Source organism: Ambystoma mexicanum, chromosome 7p (genome assembly GCF_040938575.1).
Source record: "Ambystoma mexicanum isolate Mex_15411 chromosome 7p, UKY_AmexF1_1, whole genome shotgun sequence".
Taxonomy (NCBI): Eukaryota; Metazoa; Chordata; class Amphibia; order Caudata; family Ambystomatidae; genus Ambystoma; species Ambystoma mexicanum.
Window position 1 is genome coordinate 732,314,344 of NC_090939.1, and position 21,496 is coordinate 732,335,839.

The following is a 21,496-nucleotide window of genomic DNA, read 5'->3' on the forward strand; positions in this document are numbered from 1 at the left end:
GTGTTGGAGAGCGGCCGCTGGATGCTGAAACGCCCAGAGGATTGCTTCAGGTGAGTTCCCGCGCTGCGCTGCAGGATGCGCGTCTGATGATTTCTTCCTTCTAGGTCAGAGCCAAGAAGATTCAGGATTCAGGTAAGGATTGCAGGTAAAAACTCCGGTTCTAACCTTCCCTCTGCTTTCTTTCAGGTTTTCAGGAGCTCCGGCATCCAGGCGGGCGTGGCTGAAGACTGGAAGGTGCTGCAGGCACGGTGAGCGTTACGCTGCAGTTGCAGAATAACGCGAAGCATGGATTGCTGTCAGGGCGTGGTTTAAATAGCCTTGAAAGTAGTTCCAGGTCAGTATCCTTCCGCGGCCCCACCCGAGTAAAAAATAGTTCCTAGGGAAAAATAATCCCTCCTAGGCCTCATTTGACTTCTGGTCACTGGCAGCATGGTCTGCCTCAGGTAAGTTAGCAGCATGGTCTGCTTCAGGTAAGTCCTTGACCATGAGCCTGGCGCCCATGGCACCAGGACTGATTCTGAATTTATGAGCCTGGCGACATAGGCGCCAGGACTGCACCCAAATAGCCCCTAATTGGGGTTCATGGGCTTGCATTAAATGGCACGATGCCTGCTTCCGGGGTAGCTGGGCCAAACCTGGTTTCCCGGGGGCAGGCATCGTGACAGCACTCCCCCTCAAGGCCCCTCCTAAAGTCGTTCTTCCTCTGGGCTTTGGTTTGTTAGGGAACTCTCGGTGGAATTTCTTCACCAATTGGGGTGCGTGCACATGGTCACTACTTTCTCAGGACCTTTCTTGGGGTCCGTATCCTTTCCAATCGATTAGGTAAAAGAGTTTTGACCTAACCCTCTTGGAGTCCAAGATGTCTTTAACTTCAAATTCAGGTTCCCCGTCAATGAGGATGGGATCTTGTGGTTTGGTTAATCTAGTTCCTGGTTGGACTGGTTTCAAGAGAGAGACATGGAAGACGGGATGAATTCGCATATGGGCGGGCAGGTCCAACTTGACGGCCACTGGGTTGATAATGGTCTTGATCGAGTAGGGTCCCAAATATCTAGGATTAAAGGTTTGTGTTCCCTTGAGTGGGATGTGTTTAGTAGATAGCCATACTTGGTCTCCTATCTGGTATTGTGGTGCTTCTCTCCTAAATTGATCAGCGTTTTTCTTGTATTTATCCTTAGCTCTCTGTAAATGTTCTGTTGCTTCCTTGAAAGTTTGTGTAATGACGGTGTGGAGATGGTCTACTGCAGGCATCTCCAAACGTTGGGACGAATCCAAGTCAGAGGTTCGAGGATGATGTCCATATATAGTATAAAAGGAGCTGTGTCCAGTTCCTGAGTGTACTGAATTATTGTACGCATATTCAGCGATCCATAAGATGTCTTTCCAATTGCTCTCAGACTGATGTAGCATACAACTCAGGTACTGTTCAAGAGTCTGATTGTTCCTCTCAGTTTGACCATCGGTCTGGGGGTGGTGACTAGTTGAAAGCCTAACATCTATTTGTGCCAGTTGGCAACATTTTCTCCAGAAGTGTGAGATGAATTGACTCCCTCGGTCGGAAATTAACACGGATGGGAAGCCGTGTAGGCGAACAATGTTTTCAAGGAACTCCTTGGCCAGGGCTGCAGCTGAAGGTATCCCTTTTAATGGAATAAAGTGGGCCATTTTAGAAAAAAGATCCACAATAACTAGGATAGTGTTGAAACCATAGCACGGCGGTAAGTCCATGATAAAGTCTAATGACAAGGTGTGCCAAGTAATCGGTGGGATGTCCATAGGTTGTAATAGACCAGCTGGTCTTCTTTTTTGACTCTTGTTTTGGGCACAAATGCCACAAGATAGGACAAACAACTTAATGTCCTTTCGCCAGGTGGGCCACCAAAATTGTTTCTTGATTTTAGCTTCCGTTTTTGTAATACCAGGATGCCCCTCCATTAACGTATTAAGGTAACGAGAGACGACTAGCTCTTGTAGTTCCTTTTGTGGCAGAAATAAACGTTTTCAGTAATATGGTAGCTCATTGGTGACGGAGAAGTCTGGGCCTTTCTTAGCCCAGTCTTGTAAGGCAAGATGATCAAAGAGTTGTCGGATAATTCCTTGAATGTCTTCCAGCGTCTGTACAGATGTTATGCCAAGAATTCGCTGTTCAGGAATTATAAGTACGGGTTCCAGGGTCACTTCTGCTTCTCCCATCCCTATTCGGGATAAGGCGTCTGCTTTACCATTCTTACAACCGGGCCGATAGGTTATTACAAAATCAAATTCAGCGAAGAATAGTGCCCAACGGAGTTGGCGAGAAGACTGGGCCTTAGCTGTCTTTAGATATTGTAAATTTCGGTGATGACTGTAATGGTATGTCTGGCTCCGAGTAGATAATGTCGCCAAGCCTTGAAGGCGGACTTGATAGCTAACAGCTCCTTATCAGTAATGGCATAGTTTAATTCAGGAATCGAGAACATTTTTGACCAAAAGGCCACTGGGTGAATCTGGTTAGTTTAGGGGTCCTTTTGAGAGAGGACGGCTCCCATTGCCAAGCTGGATGCATCAGTCTCCACAATGTACGGGAGTTCAGGACGTGGGTGCCTTAGGACTGGTGCAGATATGAATTTAGCCTTTAACTCTTGAAAGGCGCTTTCCGCTTCGTCTGTCCACATAAAGCGTTTTTTTTTTCGTAAGAGCGCCGTAATGGGATGAACAATATGCGAAAAGTCTGGGATAAACCTGCGGTAAAAGTTGGCAAAGCCGAGCATGCTTTGCACACCTGTGACAGAACTTGGCGAAGGCCATTTCAGAATTGCATCCACCTTTCGTGTATCCATCCTGATTCTCAGGGTTAGGATAAATCCTAGGAATTCCACTTCGGTGGTGTGAAAAATGCATTTTTCCAATTTGGCATAAAGTTTGTGCTGGTGTAATTTTTCTAAAACTGCTCGGACGTGTTTGATATGATCAGATTCTGATGAAGAATATACTAGGATGTCATCAATATAAACGACAACGCAAACATCGATGAGTTCTCTAAGGACATCGTTCATGAAGAACTGGAAGGCTGCTGGTGCATTGCACAGTCCGAAAGGCATCACCTGGTACTCAAATAGTCTGTACTTAGTGCGAAAAGCTGTTTTCCATTCGTCGCCCTCTTTGACACGTACCAAATGATATGCCTCCCGGAGGTCGAGTTTAGTGTAAATGCAAGCTTCTTTCACTTGGTCTAGTAATTCTGGGATCAAAGGCAACGGGTACAGATTTTTAATGGTTATCTGGTTCAGTGCACGATAGTCTATGCATGTTCTGAGATCACCTTCTTTTTTGGGCACGAAGAACAAAGCGGATGATGCAGGGGACTTAGATGGGCGAATAAAACCATTAGCAAGGTACTGGTCCAGGTATTGGCGTAGGTGAAGGTTTTCAGGCTCCGTAAGGGCATAGATTCTGCTGCAAGGGGGTTGTGCGCCTGGGATGAGATCTATTTGGCAATCATACGATCTGTGCGGAGGTAAGGTGTTTGCCTGTTCTTTTTGGAAGACATCTTGAAACTCTTGATATTCCGCAGGTAATTGCATGGCAGCTGGGGTTACAGAAGCCAGGGCTGTGTTCTGAGATTTCCTAGGGTAACAGGTGTGCGCACATTCTGGGAAGGTGATTCTCTTCTCTCGCCAATCAATGCAGGGATTATGTTTTTCCAACCAAGGTATCCCCAGTATTACTTGGAACTGCGGGGCCTTGATTAAATCAAACACCAAAGCCTCTCGGTGCCCATCCTGCGCCAGCAATGTCATCTCTGTGGTGGAGTGAGTTACGGGACCAGAGGCAATTTCCGTTCCATCAACTGTGGTGATGACATCTAAGGTGGTTTTTTGGGCGAGAGGTAGGTTCATCCTGGAAGCCAATTCACGGTCCACGTAGTTTCCTATGGCTCCGCTATCAACGTATGCTTTTACCGCATGCATCCGAGATGGCTGTTCTGGATCTACGAGCACCATTGGAATGATGAAATGCGAGGTCTGAGTGTCCTTCTTTAAGCTCGGCAAGCGGACCTCTACGCTTGGCGGCCGAGATCGTTTCCCGAGTCAGAGTTTTTATCTGCTGCCCCCACGACTTTCTTAGGCAGTTTTATAGGACAGTTCTGCAGAAGATGACCAGTATTCCCGCAATATAAGCATAGCTGCATTTGCCGTCTCCTTTCTCTCTCTCATTTTGATTCAAGGGTCCTCTCACCCGACCGATTTGCATGGGTTCAGAGGCTTCTGCTCCCTTGGAACTGACGTGGGTCTTGACCAACACTCGGTTCTCAAACTTGGCTCGATCGGCCTTCCTATTTTGAAGTCTGTGATCTAGTTGGACCACTAGGTTGATGTATTCCGCACAATCTTGAGGCGGGTTCACAATTTGGGCCAAGACATCTTTGAGTTCTCCTCCAAGCCCTCGATGGAACAATGTGATTCGTTTAACTTCAGGCCATTCGGTTTCTACTATTAGTCTATTAAAGGTTGCAATGTAAGAAAGAAGATCCTGATTCCCCTGTCGTAGGGACAAAAGTTCGTTATCCAGGGCCTGACCCTGGGAGTGTCGGTCAAAAAGTCTTTCCATGCTTGTTTGAAACCCCTGGAAATCCCGAAGAATTGGGTCATCCTGATTAACTAGAGGAATTGACCAATCTGCTGCACTGCCGCTGAGATAGGACAGTACAAAGGCTACCTTAGCTTGATCACTTGGGAATGCTGCAGGTCTGCATAAAAAGTGTAAGCGGCACTGATTCATGAACACGGCAAACCTTTTAGGGTCTCCGGCAAAACGTTCGGGCGGAGCCAATGGAACAGTTCCTGGCAAATGTATTTGTACTGGGTTACTTGATGATACAGGAGCTGGACTAACCCCGAGTCCAGGTAGTGGTGTTTGCCCCGCCTGGTTTTGCAATAACTGTCTGGCCAAATCATCTGTCCGTTCCTTTAAAACTATCAGTTCCCTTCTAAGGGCATTAGTTTCCTGGTGGGCGGAGTGCACTTCAGCTCTTAGCTCCCCTAATAATTGGGCTAACTGATCCGTCTCTGAGGTCTCCATAACGCCCTGGTGGCCTTTTGTGGGTAGGCTTCGCGTTCTGTTACGCTCACCTGGTGTCCACAGGGGAGTCGATCTGAACTGGGCTGTTGTTACCTCTTCCAGCGACACACGGGGCGCTGAAATGATGGACTGGACTGGACCAGCCAGTTTAGCTTGTTTTGCCCGTATGAATATTCTTCTGTAATGGAGAAAAGGGAATTAGCCACCTGCGGGGACTGGGCGCCAACCCCACCTTCCCCCACTCCTGCGATCTCTTCCCACAAATTACTTCCGAACTCTTGCTATGTTCTCACCTTATAGTTTGGAAAGATGAGCTCTCCATCCTGCCCCGAGCGCAGGGGCGCATAGATGACCAGTTACTTCACTGGTGTGGGATGTTGGAGAGTTGCAGAACGGTATTGACTCCGTAAGGAAATAGTTTGAAAAAGAGTTCAAAAACGTCTGGCCTTCACTCTGTCCAAATTCCCTAGGTTGCCTTAATAGTACTTGAGAAGAGTTCCAAGTGGCAACCAGTAAGATGCAGGCAGTGGTCGAAGTGTATGAAAAGAAGTAGTGGAACTATGTTCCCTGCTGGCCTGACCCTGCTTCCCACAAACCCCATTGCCACAACCCCACCCACACACAATACACACCCCCAAACACTTCCACCTGTTGTTTAAGGGAACGTTCAGTGCAGTGCACTGAAAGTGAAGGTTTCAACTTCTTCCTACACATTTATTTTAAAACAAAACCATTCCGGAACGGTTTCTTTTTAAGATAAAAGTATAGGAGCTGTAAAAGGTAATTTAAAAAAGTAGAGGAGCACCGCTCCCAACCGTTCCCGCTCACTTCGACCACTGGATGCAGGTAAGTGTTTATGGATTCTGTTCAGTTCGATAATGAGGACCTGGTCTAACCTGTGACCCTTTCCTTTTGCAGGCGCTGAATCGGTGGAGGTTCCGGTGATTGCGGCCTCAGGCAGTAACCAGGTAAGTCTGTAGCGGAATTCGGTTTCCGCTACTTGCGCTTTTGTGTTGCTTTTGTGTCCCCTTTGGGGCTGGGGTACGGCGGAGAAGCTGTGGCGGCCGCGCCGACCCGAGATGAGGTAAGTACCCCCTGTGGTATCAGGTAAGTCCTGGGGATTGACTTTATTGTCTGGGAATGCTCCCTTGCTCACCTTATTGTCTTTATTTCCACAGGTGTTGGAGAGCGGCCGCTGGATGCTGAAAAGCGCGATGGAATGCGGAGGATTGCTTCAGGTGAGTTCCCGTGCGGCGCTGCAGGATGCGAAGCGGCGCGCGTCTGATGATTTCTTCCTTCTAGGTCAGAGCCAAGAAGATTCAGGATTCAGGTAAGGATTGCAGGTAAAAACTCTGGTTCTAACCTTTCCTCTGCTTTCTTTCAGGTTTTCAGGAGCTCCAGCATCCAGGCAGGCGTGGCTGAAGACTGGAAGCTGCTGCAGGCACGGTGAGCGTTACGCTGCAGGTGCAGAATAACGCAAAGAATGGATTGCTGTCAGGGCGTTGTTTAAATAGCCTTGGAAGTAGTTCCAGGTAAGTATCCTTCCGCGGCCCCACCCGAGTAAAAAATAGTTCCTCGGGAAAAATAATCCCTCCTAGGCCTCATTTGACTTCTGGTCACTGGCAGCATGGTCTGCCTCAGGTAAGTTAGCAGCATGGTCTGCTTCAGGTAAGTCCTTGACCATGAGCCTGGCGCCCATGGCGCCAGGACTGATTCTGAATTTATGAGCCTGGCGCCATAGGCGCCAGGACTGCACCCAAATAGCCCCTAATTGGGGTTCATGGGCTTGCATTAAATGGCATGATGCCTGCTTCCGGGGTAGCTGGGCCAAACCTGGTTTCCCGGGGGCAGGCATCGTGACACATTCATTGGCCTGCATTACAGGACCTACTTGCAAAACCACCTTCCATGATATCAAAAGGATATCAACACATCATTCAACTATAAGAAATCTAGTCTATCAACTGTACTATGCTAAAAGTCCTGCTTTAGCACTAGCCAAATTAAATAACATTCTTCTACATGGTACAGCAAAAGACCTACTTGAAGAAATCGACCATATCCAGAAAAAATATTTTGGAAGTGAAAGCCACTTACAGAATGAAATAGCTTTAAACCAAATTAGCAACAATTCTATGCATGGCAACCTTTTACTACGCACATACAAAAAAGAAATACTAAAATTTAAAAGTACATCAGCTGAAGTACCAAACCATGTGTGTGTATGTTGCCGCAGAACTTTTTATAAAAGTAACACAAAAACTGTAGACCTATCATACAAAATAGAAGACAATGAAGATTCTAAATGGTTTGAATTAGCTCTCTACCTTATAGCAGAAAACAAATACGAAATAACTTACCCCTTAATACTTTGCAGTTACTGCACTACAAAACTTGACAACAACCAAACTCCTTCACATGCTATCACAAATAATTTGGAATTATATCCACTACCAAAACCCCTACAACAACTTAATTTATATGAGAGCATCATAATTCAAACAGTGCACCCATTTCAAGCAATAATACGCCTTCAACCAAAAACAGCAAAATTACCTCCCTCTGAATTAGTGAAAGGTATTCGTGGAAAAGTAGTGTATTTACCATTAGATCTAAAAGAACATGTGCACACTCTAGGAGTGCAACGTCCAATGCAGAAATCTTTAATTATCTTAGTAAATGGAGTACCTACAAAAGACAAAAAAATATGGCAACAGCTGGTAGATTTACATAAAGTTAGACAAGCCTTGCAATATCTTAAAGAGAATAATGAATACTACAAAGAAATTAATATTGAAGAAAACTTGAAGGATACAACTGAAATAATTCAAGAGACACAAGAAGCTGGTCAATTTGAGCTCCTAAATCCTGCTACAATATCAAATACTTTAGACCATTATACAATTCATCCATTGCACTCTAATGACACCATAGAAGATGCACTAGAAACGTACCAAATGCGTCAAACAAAAGGATCACCAATCAGCATTTGGGAAAAAAGTATAGAAGCACATGCTTTTCCTCTACTCTTTCCTACTGGCAAAGGAGGAAGGTACGATGATAGACCTATTCAAATATCAGCATCAGAATACCGCTCATTACGGATGTATTCTGAAGATCCCAGATTTAGACAAAATGTGGAATACACATTCCACCTACTCTTTGAAAGTGAACTAGCAACTTTATGTTACGGAGTTGCGCACACATTAAAATCAGGATCCCACTTTCAAAATATGTCAGCTACACAATTATTACAAAAAGTGCAACAAAAAGACGAGGTTTTACAATCAAATATTACAAATCTATTAGCAAATATGCGTGGTACTAAAGAGTACTGGTTTCAACGTCATGGAGATGTACGTTGTATGATCAGAAACCTTGGCCCACCCACTTGGTTTGTTACATTAAGATTTACATGATTTCCTACACATATCAAACAAAAACAAAACAAACATAGATATACTAACACCTGGAGAACTTTGTTCTCTGGATCCTGTTAATGTTTCAAGATATCTTCACCATCGCTTCACTGCTATGCTACACTTTATTTATAATAAAACTGTTCCTCTCCTTGGAGAAGTGCAACACTTCTTTTGGAGAAAAGAATACCAAGCCGGAGGAGCACCACATATCCACATGCTTTTATGGATTGAAGATGCTCCTAAATTTGGTCAAGACAGTGTTGCCACTATTTTACAGTTTATTGAAAAGTATGTCACTTGTGAAATTCCATCAGAAGCCACAAATAGTGATCTTCATGCACAAATTTTACAATTTCAAAGAAACAAATGTGGCAAATATTGTCGTCGCAAATACAAAAACAAAGGGAAATACTAGACCAAATGCCGCTTTGGTTTCCCTAGACCGGTTACAAATACATGTCAAGTGAACAACCTCATGTCTTCAGTTAGACATATTGTTAAAGGTAAGTCACCTAAAAATACATATTACATAAAAAGAACAGAATAAGAAAAATATATCAATGATTACAATGCAATCATTGCCCACTTATGGAATGCCAACATAGATGTGCAGTACATTGCAGACAATTCCACTGCAGTTGCACGATATGTTACAGCATACTTAACCAAAGTAGAAAAAACAGAGCTCCAAGACTTCTGGAATGACCTGTCATCAGATAAAACAGTGTCTCAGAAATTATACAAATTGGGCATAAAAATGCTCTCCAATAGAGAATGTGGATCCTATGAAGCAGCAGATCGTTTAACTGGTAGTGCATTGTATGGTAAATCTGAAAATATAGTATGGCTAAGTCTTGGTCCTGCTAAATCTAGAAAAAGAGTTCTAAAATCATACGAAGATATAGAAACAATAGCCAAACATGATCCCAACAGCCAAGACATTTTAAAAAACAATTTATTGGACACATACTACCCAAACAGAAGTAATACTTTGGAAACCATGTGTCTATACCACATAGCCCAAAACTTCACATACAAAAATAATATAAAACCTGGTGAAAAAAAAGGTAAATACAGAGTGACAAACTGTGAAGGCAGCTTAGTAAAACTCATCAAATCAAATTTAATTAATCATATCAAATTGTCATTAAAGACTCCTCAACATAAAGAACTATATTACATGTCCCTGGTACAACTCTTTAAACCATGGAGAAAAGAAGAAGAAATACTAGATAACTATGACTCATATGAAGACACTTTCAAAACAAATGAAAGAACTATAACTGATGTAAACTTTACACAGTACAGAACAATGTTGCACAATGAACAGCAACACGAAGAAGAATTCCAGGCCTAACTAGATAAGGACACTCCTGACAGTAGTCAACCTTCTGTAACAGGAAGCCAAGAACCACTGGGAGAACCACTAATAACAAAAGAGGCAGAATTAGCTATGACAGAAGTGGAAAACACTGTGTGTCAGTATGAAGATAAAGAAGACTTAACTATACTACAATCAAAACTAAACAATGAGCAATGTAGCATTTTTCAAGAAGTAACAAAAGAAATTGCACATGGTGTACAACATGAAAACAAAGAATGCACCTGCCAAAATTACAAGCCTATACTACTGTACGTCAGTGGTGAAGCTGGTTCTGGCAAAACATTCCTAATCAAAATCATCAGTAAGTTCCTTCAAAAATTGACAAACAACAAACTGTCAGCTGTTGTCACTGCCCCCAACATAGGCAGTGTCACTTTACACCGATTACTACTCCTGCCAGTAAAACACCAAAACAAATTAGACTATTACAAACTTTCTACAGAAGCTGCAATGGAACTATGCAGAGTATTAAAACAAATGAAAATGCTACTAATAGATGAAGTGACCATGGTGTCCAACCTAATGTTGGCTTTGATTCACTTCAGATTACAAGAAGTACTCAAAACAAACTACGAAGAACTCTTTGCAGGAAAACACATTATTGTTTTCAGAGATCTTCTTCAATTGACACCAGTAAAAGGTGAGCCTATTTTTAAAACATTAGGACACAAACTCTGCCGTAAAACTGTTGGCAGCATTGGAAGTGTCAACCTTTGGCAATATTTCCAAGACAGAGAATTAACAGAAAACATGTGGCAATCTGCAGATCTCACTTATGCCAACATCTTAAAATGTATTAGAGTTGGTATACTATCTAATGAAGCACAATGTTAAGGTGTGTGTCAAGTGATCATGATGTACCTGTATTTCCTGAAGTTGCTCGTACTGGAGAAGCCAGGCTGGTTGATCAGGAAACTGGATGATGAAAATGTAACGCAAGGAACCAGCCTCAACCCAGCCCTGAAGATACAGGGCTGGATGGGGACCGACTCCTGACACCACAGAACTCTTCCCTGTGGATTTATGTGGTGTCAAGACAGTGCAAGCACTGACAGGGAAGGTAGTCCAAAAGTTCAAGGTTGCTGGTAGAAAAAGATATCCTCGGGATCCAGGCCGAGAGATGTGGGAGACACACAAGGATCCGGTTGTTGATGACACAGTTCTGGCAATATAGGCAGGGAGGACAGTCTGTATCTGGTTTCCAGCAAAGGCAAGAGAATCAGTCTGTAAACAGTCTGTATCAGGTTTCCAGCAAAGACAGGTGAACAGTCTGTATCAGGTTTCCAGCAAAGCAGGTTTCACTGGCGAAGAAAGGCAGGCAAGGAGTTGGGATCCAGTTGAACAAGAAGGGCAGCTGGAAATCAGGCCAAGGGCTGGTACCCTAAAAAGGCTGGGAAGAAGGAGAGCCCAAGGAGAACCCAACGGAGGGAGAACCAGCAAGGCTGAGCCCAGGAGAGGAATCCCAGAGAAGGCTAAGACCAAGGAGAAGGGAAGCCAGGGACCCAAGGAGTTCAGGGAACCCAGACCCGGGGGGGGGGGAACAGGGACAAGGAAAAGGTTGCAGCAGGAGCAGGAACCCAAAAGGGGACCAAACAAGAACAGGAATGCCGGGCGGGGAGCAGCGGCGAGTCAGGATCTAACCGCATTAAGACACAATTCATTCCCGCACTCGAACGCTACTTGAAGAGCTCGCAGGAAGCCGAGGCTTGGAACGCGGGCAGCCCGCACATGCGCCGCGCCACCACCGGAGCAGAAACGAGGCTTGGAACACAAGCCTGTGCCGTCCTCCGCAGTGGTCCACGGCGCACGCGTACGCCCGCGGCCGGAAGGCAGCAGTGAGTTTGGGCATCGGGAGAGCAGTCTCCCGGCGAGCCGAACTCAGGAGAAAAGCTGCCAGGGCTGGGGACGTCATCCCACAGCCCTCCAGGTGGGTGCCCTAACACACAAGCAATATTGAAAACCCGGCACATTCATGCACTTTATGGCGATAATGCATGTGCTACAGATTTTATGGAACAATTAGCCCATAAAAATGTCAATTGTATGGCCTTAATGCCAACTCTTGCAAGCTGTTTCAAATTCAATTAAATAATATTAAATAAAGAAATGCAACCAATAATGGAAATTAGCGCCACAGACAAACTAGATGTACATGGTATGACACTACCCATGTGTGAGCAAGCCATAACAAGACTTAATAGTTTAGAAAATTTAATCTCCAACACAGCTGGGTTGGAAAAGATATTAAAATTATCCTTAAATTGCAGAGTAATGCTTAAACGTAACCTTGACGTGGACCAAGGACTAGTTAATGGAGCACTGGGTACAGTTGTTGGCTTTCAAACATACCCATGTGACAACAAAATTCAGTTTGTCAATATTCTCTTTGACAAACTTTCAGTAGTAAAAAGGATAGGACGCTCAACAGCTCGATTCCTTCTCTTCAAAGACATGTATGTACGCAGAGAACAATTTTCTCTAACTCTTGCATACGCAGTCACCATTCATAAATCACAAGGTCTTACCCTAGACAAAGCAATGGTAGTCATTGGTAACACAGTCTTTAAAGAAGGCATGAGCTACGTAGCACTATCACGCTTACGTACACTTGACGGTCTATTTCTAATCAACTTTGATGCAAGTAAAGTAAACGCTGATATTCCTTGCATTTTAGAATACAATAGACTTCGCTCACTATACACCCCCCATCTAAACACTTATTCTGTTCCACAAAAAGTAAAACGTTGTAAAAGAAAACTAAATCAAACAGAAATGCAACAGGATGTCACTCCAAATCCTCCAAAGAGAGTAAAAGAAACTAAAACTTCATCAAGTACCACAAACATAAAAGAACCAATTAGGGAAAGTAAACCAGGTACTTCGTCAAAGGAGGAAGACAAACTAAAAAAAAATCAATCAGATACAGAACTACGTGGTCCATTTAAACTCTCAAATATTGTTGTAGTAAGTTGCTACGCAAATGTAGCAATGAATATTCTTTTTCAATTGCCACCAATTGTTGACAACATTTACTTACACAGTACAGACCAATTGTGTTTGCAAATGTTAGTACTTCATAGAAACGCAACAAGCAATCCTGACAACATGTATAGTGTTTATGGAATAAAACAACAATTGGACTACTGTGCTGGAATGGTTAAATTCACTATAAACTCACAGGAAGATCCACAAGAATGTCTAATGTACTTACTACAAATACTGGAAAATAAAAACATACCTATAAATGAAATCTTGCAGATTTCATACACGTGGAAACATACCTGCACTCTCGGCAACAATGTGACACAAGAACAAATCCCCAATGAACCCTTTGTATATATATCAATACCTGATTGTGAATCCATTCCATTTCAGCAACTTGTACAAAATGCAAACCATGGTAGATTATGTACTACCTGCAATTCGGATAATCGCTCCACCTTATTAATACAAACACATAGTAAATACGTAATACTAATGCTTCTACGTTACAATGCAGATGGTACCAAAAACAACTGCAAGCTGACTGGATTCACACATGGTCAAGTATCACTTGGTAAGAAAGCCTTCACAACAATGGGTATAATCTACCACGCAGGAGCCACAACCAATTCAGGACACTACAATGCATATATAAAAAAGAAATGTGGATGGTTTGAACGTAATGATAGTACCATTACGCTAAAGCAGAGATTACCAGCAAATCTTTCAAACGCTTATTTAATTTTCTTTAAACCAAAATTTATTAACTAAACTGTACTTAAACCTTAACTAAACTTGTAATAAAAAAACATAAACTGTTAGAATATTCCAACAGGTATCTAACTGCCCAAAGATTCTACAACAACTAATAAGATAAATGAATACCACTAAATTAGAGAAAAAATAGATAGTTAGAATACAACAACTAGTATTTAACTAACCCAAAATTTTACAATATCCAAACTGATTAATCAATACCACTAAATTATATTAAAAAAAATAGACAGTTAGAATACGCCAATTGGCATCTAACTGCCCCAAAATTTTACAATATCCAAACAGATAAATCAATACCACTAAAATATATAAAAAATAGACAGTTAGAATACGCCAACTGGTATCTAACTGCTCCAAATTTTTACAATATCCAAACAAATAAATGATATGTAACTGCTCCAAAAATCTGCAACAAGCCAATATATAGAGCATTAGCCAGAAACAACAAGTGAACACTGAAAACAAACAAACAGACTGTAGCATAACAAAAAAAGGTTTTTTTTAATCCAACATGGATTTTCTTTTCTCCCATAGACCCAATGATTTTAGCAACACACACAGAAACTGAGCAAATTGCACAGTACACTGGTTTGTAATGTACTAAATATGAGGGTAAAAAAAATGTTGATTATTCAATGTTATAAGTCATTACAAAATACCAACACTAACATGATCTTTTCTTTTATCACAGAAATGAACAAGAAAAACATGTACTCCAGTTACTAAACCAAACAGTAAGTATATTATAATAAGTACAACCATCGCAGCATATCACACCCATAGTGCCTTATAACTTTGTTCCTTATAAATTTGTTTTTGGATCCCAAAGTTATAAGCCACTATGAGTGTGATATGCTGCGGTGGTTGTGGCCGGGGCATAGAGTCTTGGGAGCATGGCCATATGGCCATGCTCCCAAGACTCTATGCCCCGGCCACAACCAGCGCAGCATATCACACCCATAAAGTCAAACATTTTAACTATGCCTTATGGGAACTTTTAATGTCCGCGGACATAATGAGTGTTCTTAGTTTCTTTCAACTTGCCAGCGAACAATACGGACAGCGTCCTCAGGACGTCCCCATTTTGTTTACTTACGAACATTTCAGAACAACGCGAGTGTTCTTAGAACAGTTTCAGCTTGCTTGCGAACAACACAGACAGCGTCCTCAGGACACACCCTTTTCGTTTATTTACGGACATTTCAGGACACCGTGACTATTCTTAGAACACTTTCAGCTTGCAAGCAAACAATATGGACAGCGTCCTCAGGACACCCCCATTTTGTTTATTTACGAACATTTAGCAGACACCACGAGTGTTCTTAGAACACTTTCATCTTGTCAGCGTACGATACGGACAGCGTCCTCAGGACACCCCCATTTTGTTTATTTACGAACATTTCAGGACACTGCGAGTGTTCTTAGAACAGTTTCAGCTTGCTTGCGAACAACACAGACAGCGTCCTCAGGACACACCCTTTTCGTTTATTTAAGGACATTTCAGGACACCGCGAGTATTCTTAGAACACTTTCAGCTTGCAAGCGAACAATATGGACAGCGTCCTCAAAACACCCCCATTTTGTTTATTTACGAACATTAAGTGGACACCACGAGTGTTCTTAGAACACTTTCAACTTGCCAGTGAACAATACAGACAGTGTCCTCAGGATACCCCCATTTTGTTTATTTACGAAAATTTCAGGACACCGCGAGTGTTCTTAGAACACTTTCAACTTGCCAGCGAACAATACAGACAGCGTCCTCAGGACACCCCCATTTTGTTTATTTACGAACATTTCAAGACACTGCGAGTGTTCTTAGAACACTATCAACTTATCTACGAACAAAACAGACAGGCATACCATTCTCAGGACACCCCCATTTTATTTATTTACGTACATTTCAGGACACTGCATTCTCAAAATGTGCCAGCGAACAATACGGACAGCGTCCCCAGGACACCCCCATTTTGTTTATTTACGAACATTTCAGAACACCGCAAGTACTCTTAAAACACTTTCAACTTACCAGCGAACAATACGGACAGCATCCTCAGGACACCCCCATTTTGTTTATTTACAAACATTTCAGGACACCACGAGTGTTCTTAGAACACTTTCAACTTGCCAGCGAACAATACGGACAGCGTCCTCAGGACACCCCATTTTGTTTATTTACGAACATTTCAGGACACCGCAAGTGTTCTTAGAACACTTTCAAGTTGCCAGCGAACAATACGGACAGCGTCCTCAGGACACCCCCATTTTGTTTATTTACGAACATTTCAGGACACTGCAAGTCTTCTTAGAACACTATCAACTTATCTACGAACAAAACGGACAGGCATACCATTCTCAGGACACCCCCATTTTATTTGTTTTTACCAGTGCATGCTATTTTCCTACAACTTACTAATATCATACTTAGCCAATATAGCAACATTTGTGTGCAATTTACAAAGTTTTACCTTAAAACTCTGCCATTTCCCACCTTCTAGTATCATTTTTAACACTTCTATACATTTTTTGCAACTTTTTTTCCACTGATTTTGCATCCGTAGACATCTGACTTTATCGTGGACATTCCGGACAGTGCCACGTGACCATGTGCGCGGCATGATGACCTGTCCGAGAACGCGTCTGCACTTCGCGATCAGAACCGTGCTTTGCGGACAGTTTGGAACTGCATTTTCTACTGATTTATTAACCTTCATCTGCAAAATTTTCCTTGCACAGCTCCTACACCTATTCTTACTCATTATGCAATAACAATCTAGTACACAGTAAATACTTGGAAGAATTTTAGGAAAACTGCTATTTATCTTGCAAATGGCATCATCTATTGCCATCCCTCCGCCCCAAGAGCCACCACCAGATGGAGGACTTTCACAACAAAAAAAGCGCAGTACTTCCAAAGACAATGAAGGGGACCAAGAAGATGAGGTAGAGGAAGTGCCTACCTCTAACACCCAGAGAGAATCATGGGTGTGGCAGTTCTTTACCACTTTTGGGAATGTACCAAAGGCTGAAGCTGCCAAAGTGGAATGCACTGAGTGCAACTTTGTGCTCAGTTGCATACTCCCCAGACAGTACTCCTACGGGACCACCTCCATGTGCTGCCACGCCAAATCCAATTGCTGCAATGCTCTCAGAAAGATTGTTCCTTTCTTAGTAAGTAGGAGGCCATATTCCTCCACCTCATCTTCCTTAACCAATACTATAAATGCACAGCCTACTTCTTTGGGACACAAAATCCTACCAGCTATCTTGCAAGCAATAAAAGATGCTGTTTATCCATATTTTCTTAAGACAACAGTCCTCTGTATATATTACAACGCATCATTCTGCAGAGGGAAGCAATTATGAAGCGCTTTTGAAGCGGTAATCAAGGCGCATTAGAAACGCTGCCTCCTAACTTAGAAGTAACACATGTGCAACATCTTCCCCTGTCCACCTGCCCCTCCATATTAGTACTTAGTACCTCTTCCCTATTTTCCCTCCCCACTTTTTGTTCTAAGGCCTCCTGCCCAAAAAATAAATACATCAAAAAACAACAAAAAGAAATGTTCCTTTAGGAACCACATTTTACAGTTAAAAAATAGAACAAAAAAAAACCGTAGGGCCTCGTTACAGGGTAGGCGGTAAGGGTTTACCGGTACCGGTATTTTACCAGTACCGGTAAAACCTTACCGCCTTACTACGAGGTCCCTTTGCGGGTTGGAGAATTTAATGCCTGCTTTTTGCAGGCGTTAAAAACCAACCCGCAAAGGGACTAGAGAGCTAATTACGGTACCGCAATTTGCGGTGCCGTAATTGGCACCTTCCCCATTCCCATTATGCCCTATGGGGCAAAAATGGGAATGGGGAAGGGCAATGGGGGAAGGGGGAATTACCGCCCCACCAACCTTGGAATAGGGTGGTAATTCCCCTTTCCACCAAGGCTGTGCCGGTATTTTCCCGGCCTGGACCAAGGTGCTAATAGCACCTTGGTACACCTCCATCCGTGTAATGAGGCCCTGTGACTCCATCTACTTTACATTTTACAGTAAAGTACATCGACTGAATAAGATTTTCCAACATTTCCATTAGCATGTTGTATTTGTATTTGTATTTGTTTATTATTTATATCGGGCAACGAACCCTAAGGTAACTGGGCACTGGAAAAGACTTGTGAGTTACATACATGGAAATCAATAAAATCAATGGCAGTACAAATGGTGTTAGCAAGACCTGAGGTTACAGAAGGTCTGGAGGCATGCAGCATTTATAGCTAAGCCTGTGCAGAAGTGCAATAAAAAGAGGAAAGAGAGTAAGAGTTTGCCGTAAGGAGGGGTGGTTATTGGAGAGGCTTGTTGTTCAGCTAGTCCTTGATTCCATATTTGAATGCCAGGAGGGAGGGTTCTTGTCTGAGAGCAGTGGGTATGGCGTTCCAGCGATTGGCTGCTTGGACTGGGAAGCTTGCTCCTCCAGCAGGTTTTAGGCTGAACCGGGGTACTGTTAGGCAGAGAGATAGGGTAGATCGGGTGGTGCGGGCTGACTGGTGTAAACAGAATTTGTCGGAGAGATATTTGGGTGCTGTATTCACAAGGCACTTGTGTGTGATTACTAGAGTGCGGAGAGTGATTCTGTCACGAACTGATAACCAGTTGGTGTTGTGTCTGATAGTAGATATGTGACTGGATCTGGGTAAACTAAGTGCTGCTCTTAATGAGTTATTTTGAAGGACCTGAAGTCTGTTTAAGTTAAGTTCGTAGGAGCCTAGAAAGAGTGTGTTACAGTAGTCTATTTTAGACAGTGCTAGTGCTCTGGCAAGTGTTAGGCAACTGATGGTAGACAGGTAGGCTTTACAGCTGTAGATTAGCTTATTAGTATAGGCTCTAGAGCAGGGGTCCCCAACCTTTTGTGTGCAATGAGCAAAATTGGCATATCAAATTAAATGGTGAGCAACATCAATTTTTCGACGGAACATATCGGCGCACAGTTGGCAGACAAATTGTTTGCAACACAAATTAGAAATGTAACAAAGTTAAAACTGTGTATAGAACATTTAATTTGCAGTACTTAATAGTTATCTAGACCACCTGTTATTCTAGTCAAGGAAATGTGGAAGGCCTTTAACTTCATTTGACGTTTAGTGATTTACAAGAAATGTTGAGGAAATTGAGTGGTCAGTAGTACATTTTTAGTCAGATAGGACCAGTCCAGCTGTTCAAAAATAGAGTAGGAGTAAGTAAACATTACCAGGGGTTTCAGGTTCCTGAGCAAAATATTAGTGCAAATGTATGGACAGTAAAAAGGGCCACAAACGGGGCACTGATTTTTCAGGTCTACTGAGATTCTGCCTAGGAATTTATAGGATCTATAATGGCAAATGGTGCATTCCTAAGCATACGAGATCAGCAATACTGTTCCACAGTCATTGATGACTGTATTGTGGATGTTTTTTTTTCTTCAGGAATGTTTTGAAATGTTACATTTCTTATTGAACAAAGAGTAAACACAATCCTCTGGAGTTCATTTTCCAATGGCCAGGGTAGGCACCACGAAGAAGATATCTGACAGCCAGAGCGGCTGGTTGGCGATGCCTACGCTCGAAAAGGAGGCATTGGAAAGAATTACTAATTCACAAGAAATAAAGATATTCTCTTAAAACTGTTGAACAGTTCAGAGGCCACAAAGGAAAGCGTGAGTTTGTTTGAGTCTTTAGGAGAAACTATCCAGGACAGAGCTATTGGCAAACCATGCCCCCAAGTTCAGGAGCTCCAGGTTATAGAAAGTGATGCACCATGGTTCGATGCAGAATGTAGAATCTCAAAAAGAAAACTAAACCATGATTTAATGAGGGGTGTGTACACTGCTGGACAGATTTATAGTTTCAAAATGGCATAAAAAATTGCCTTAAGTTAACAATAACTTAATTGGATTGGAATACAGGGAAAATTAATTATGAAAAATGTGGGCATGCATTTACCGTATCTGCCCATTAACCATGTGCCAGATGGGCACAGTATCAAACGATTACCATTTTTCCACTACAACACTATGTAATATAAATACAGGTGACACCAAAATGAATGTTGTCGATAAATATGGTGGCATCAAACACAAACCTCACTTGCACAGAAAGTGTGCATGCACATTATTTAATAAAGGAAAGTTGTGTATGCATACCACCTCCTTGTCCACTATGCTCATACTAGCTGTACCAAGGAACGGAATAGGCCAATTTCCTCCATGACACAAACATGGTTCAAATAATGTACTCATTAATACATTTATCAGCTGGGCAAAGTAACTGGAGATGACAGGGTTTTAGCAATGAGACTACCATAACTAGTAAGGACATTTACTGTAAAATTATGTGCATGGTGGCACCAAACACAAATCTTGCATGTATAAAAATAAGCCAGCTGGAAACACAGTGGCTCATTGGCCAACATTCATGCACAGTCCGGGACTCTGTACTGACTACAGTGCTACTGGGGTCTCACCCATTCAGCACCTCCTTCTAGGCCTCCACACAATGGCCCAGAGCAACTGGCGAGCAACAATTTAGGGTGCCGCGAGAAACATGTTGCTTCCGAGCTACACGTTGGGGATCCCTGCTCTAGATGATGCTATCATCTAGGGACACTGTAGCGTCGAGATAGACCCCCAGTGTTTTTATTTCCTTAGAGACCTTGATTGGGTGGCCGTCAATGTTGAAGGTAGTGTACCTAGAGTCAAGCTTGTTTAGATGTGCCTGCATGCCGACAATCAGGTGCTCGGTCTTATCATTGTTAAGGCATAGGCTATTGTTAGCCATACAGGCATGGATTCTAGATAGATGTCATTCAAGAGTTTGGAATCTTGTTCATAGTACCCTGTGAGGTGGATGAGGACTTGGGTATCATCTGCGTAGTTGGTGTAGATGACACCCAAATTGTCCAGGCGATCGAAGAAGAGCTTTGTGAATATATTATAGAGTGTGGGTGACACACAAGAGCCTTGGGGGACTCCACATAGTGTGGGGCTTGGGTCTGCAGAGGCTGATGGGGAGAAGACTCTAGCGGTCCTGTTAGAGAGGAAGGAGTTGACCCAGTCTGAGGCATTGGCGGAGAATGCTGCCGCTGTAGTGAGGTGCCTGGTTAGAATTTGGTGGTTGACAAGGTTGAATGCCGCGGACAGATCCAGGAGCAAGAGCATCGCTAGTTTTCCTTTGTTCTTCGCCTCGTCCATTTGGATCTTCAAATCTAGGAGGGCTGTCTCAGTTCCATGCTTATTCCTGAAGCCAAATTGTCTGAGGCTTAAGAGGTTGTTGTCCTCTAGTTGTTTCTGTATTTGTAGGTAGGCCACTCAGTCTAGGATTTTTAAAAGGAAGGGGACGATGGTGATGGGCCCATGTTTGTTGGGATGCTTGGGTCTAGGTTGGGTTTTTTCAGTAGAGGCATGACCCATGCTTCCTTGAGATTGTTCAGGACTTGGTTAGAATTGAAGGAGGAGTTTATCAGTGTGGTGATCAAAGAGGCTAGCTCTTTGGCTCCTTCCTTAATAATGGAGGCTGGGCATATGTCGCCTTGACAGTGAGATGGTTTCAGACCTTTTATGATGCCTTCCACTTCTTTTAGGGATGCTTGGTAGAACTCAAAAGGTGTGCAGTGTGGCTGACATTTCACTGGCACCAGTTTGGGGCGATGGCAGCTTGAAAGGCTAGTTTTTTCAGAAGCAATTTTGCTTTGTAGTAAGGAGTTTTTGTCAGCTAATGCTTGCTGAATTTTTGTACACCAAGCTGCATCCTTAATACTGTCCTGGGAGGGAGGTGCAGAGTATTCAAGCTCCTTTAAGATAGTGAAGAGCTCTTTAGTGCTTGATTTGGCATTGTGGATTCTGG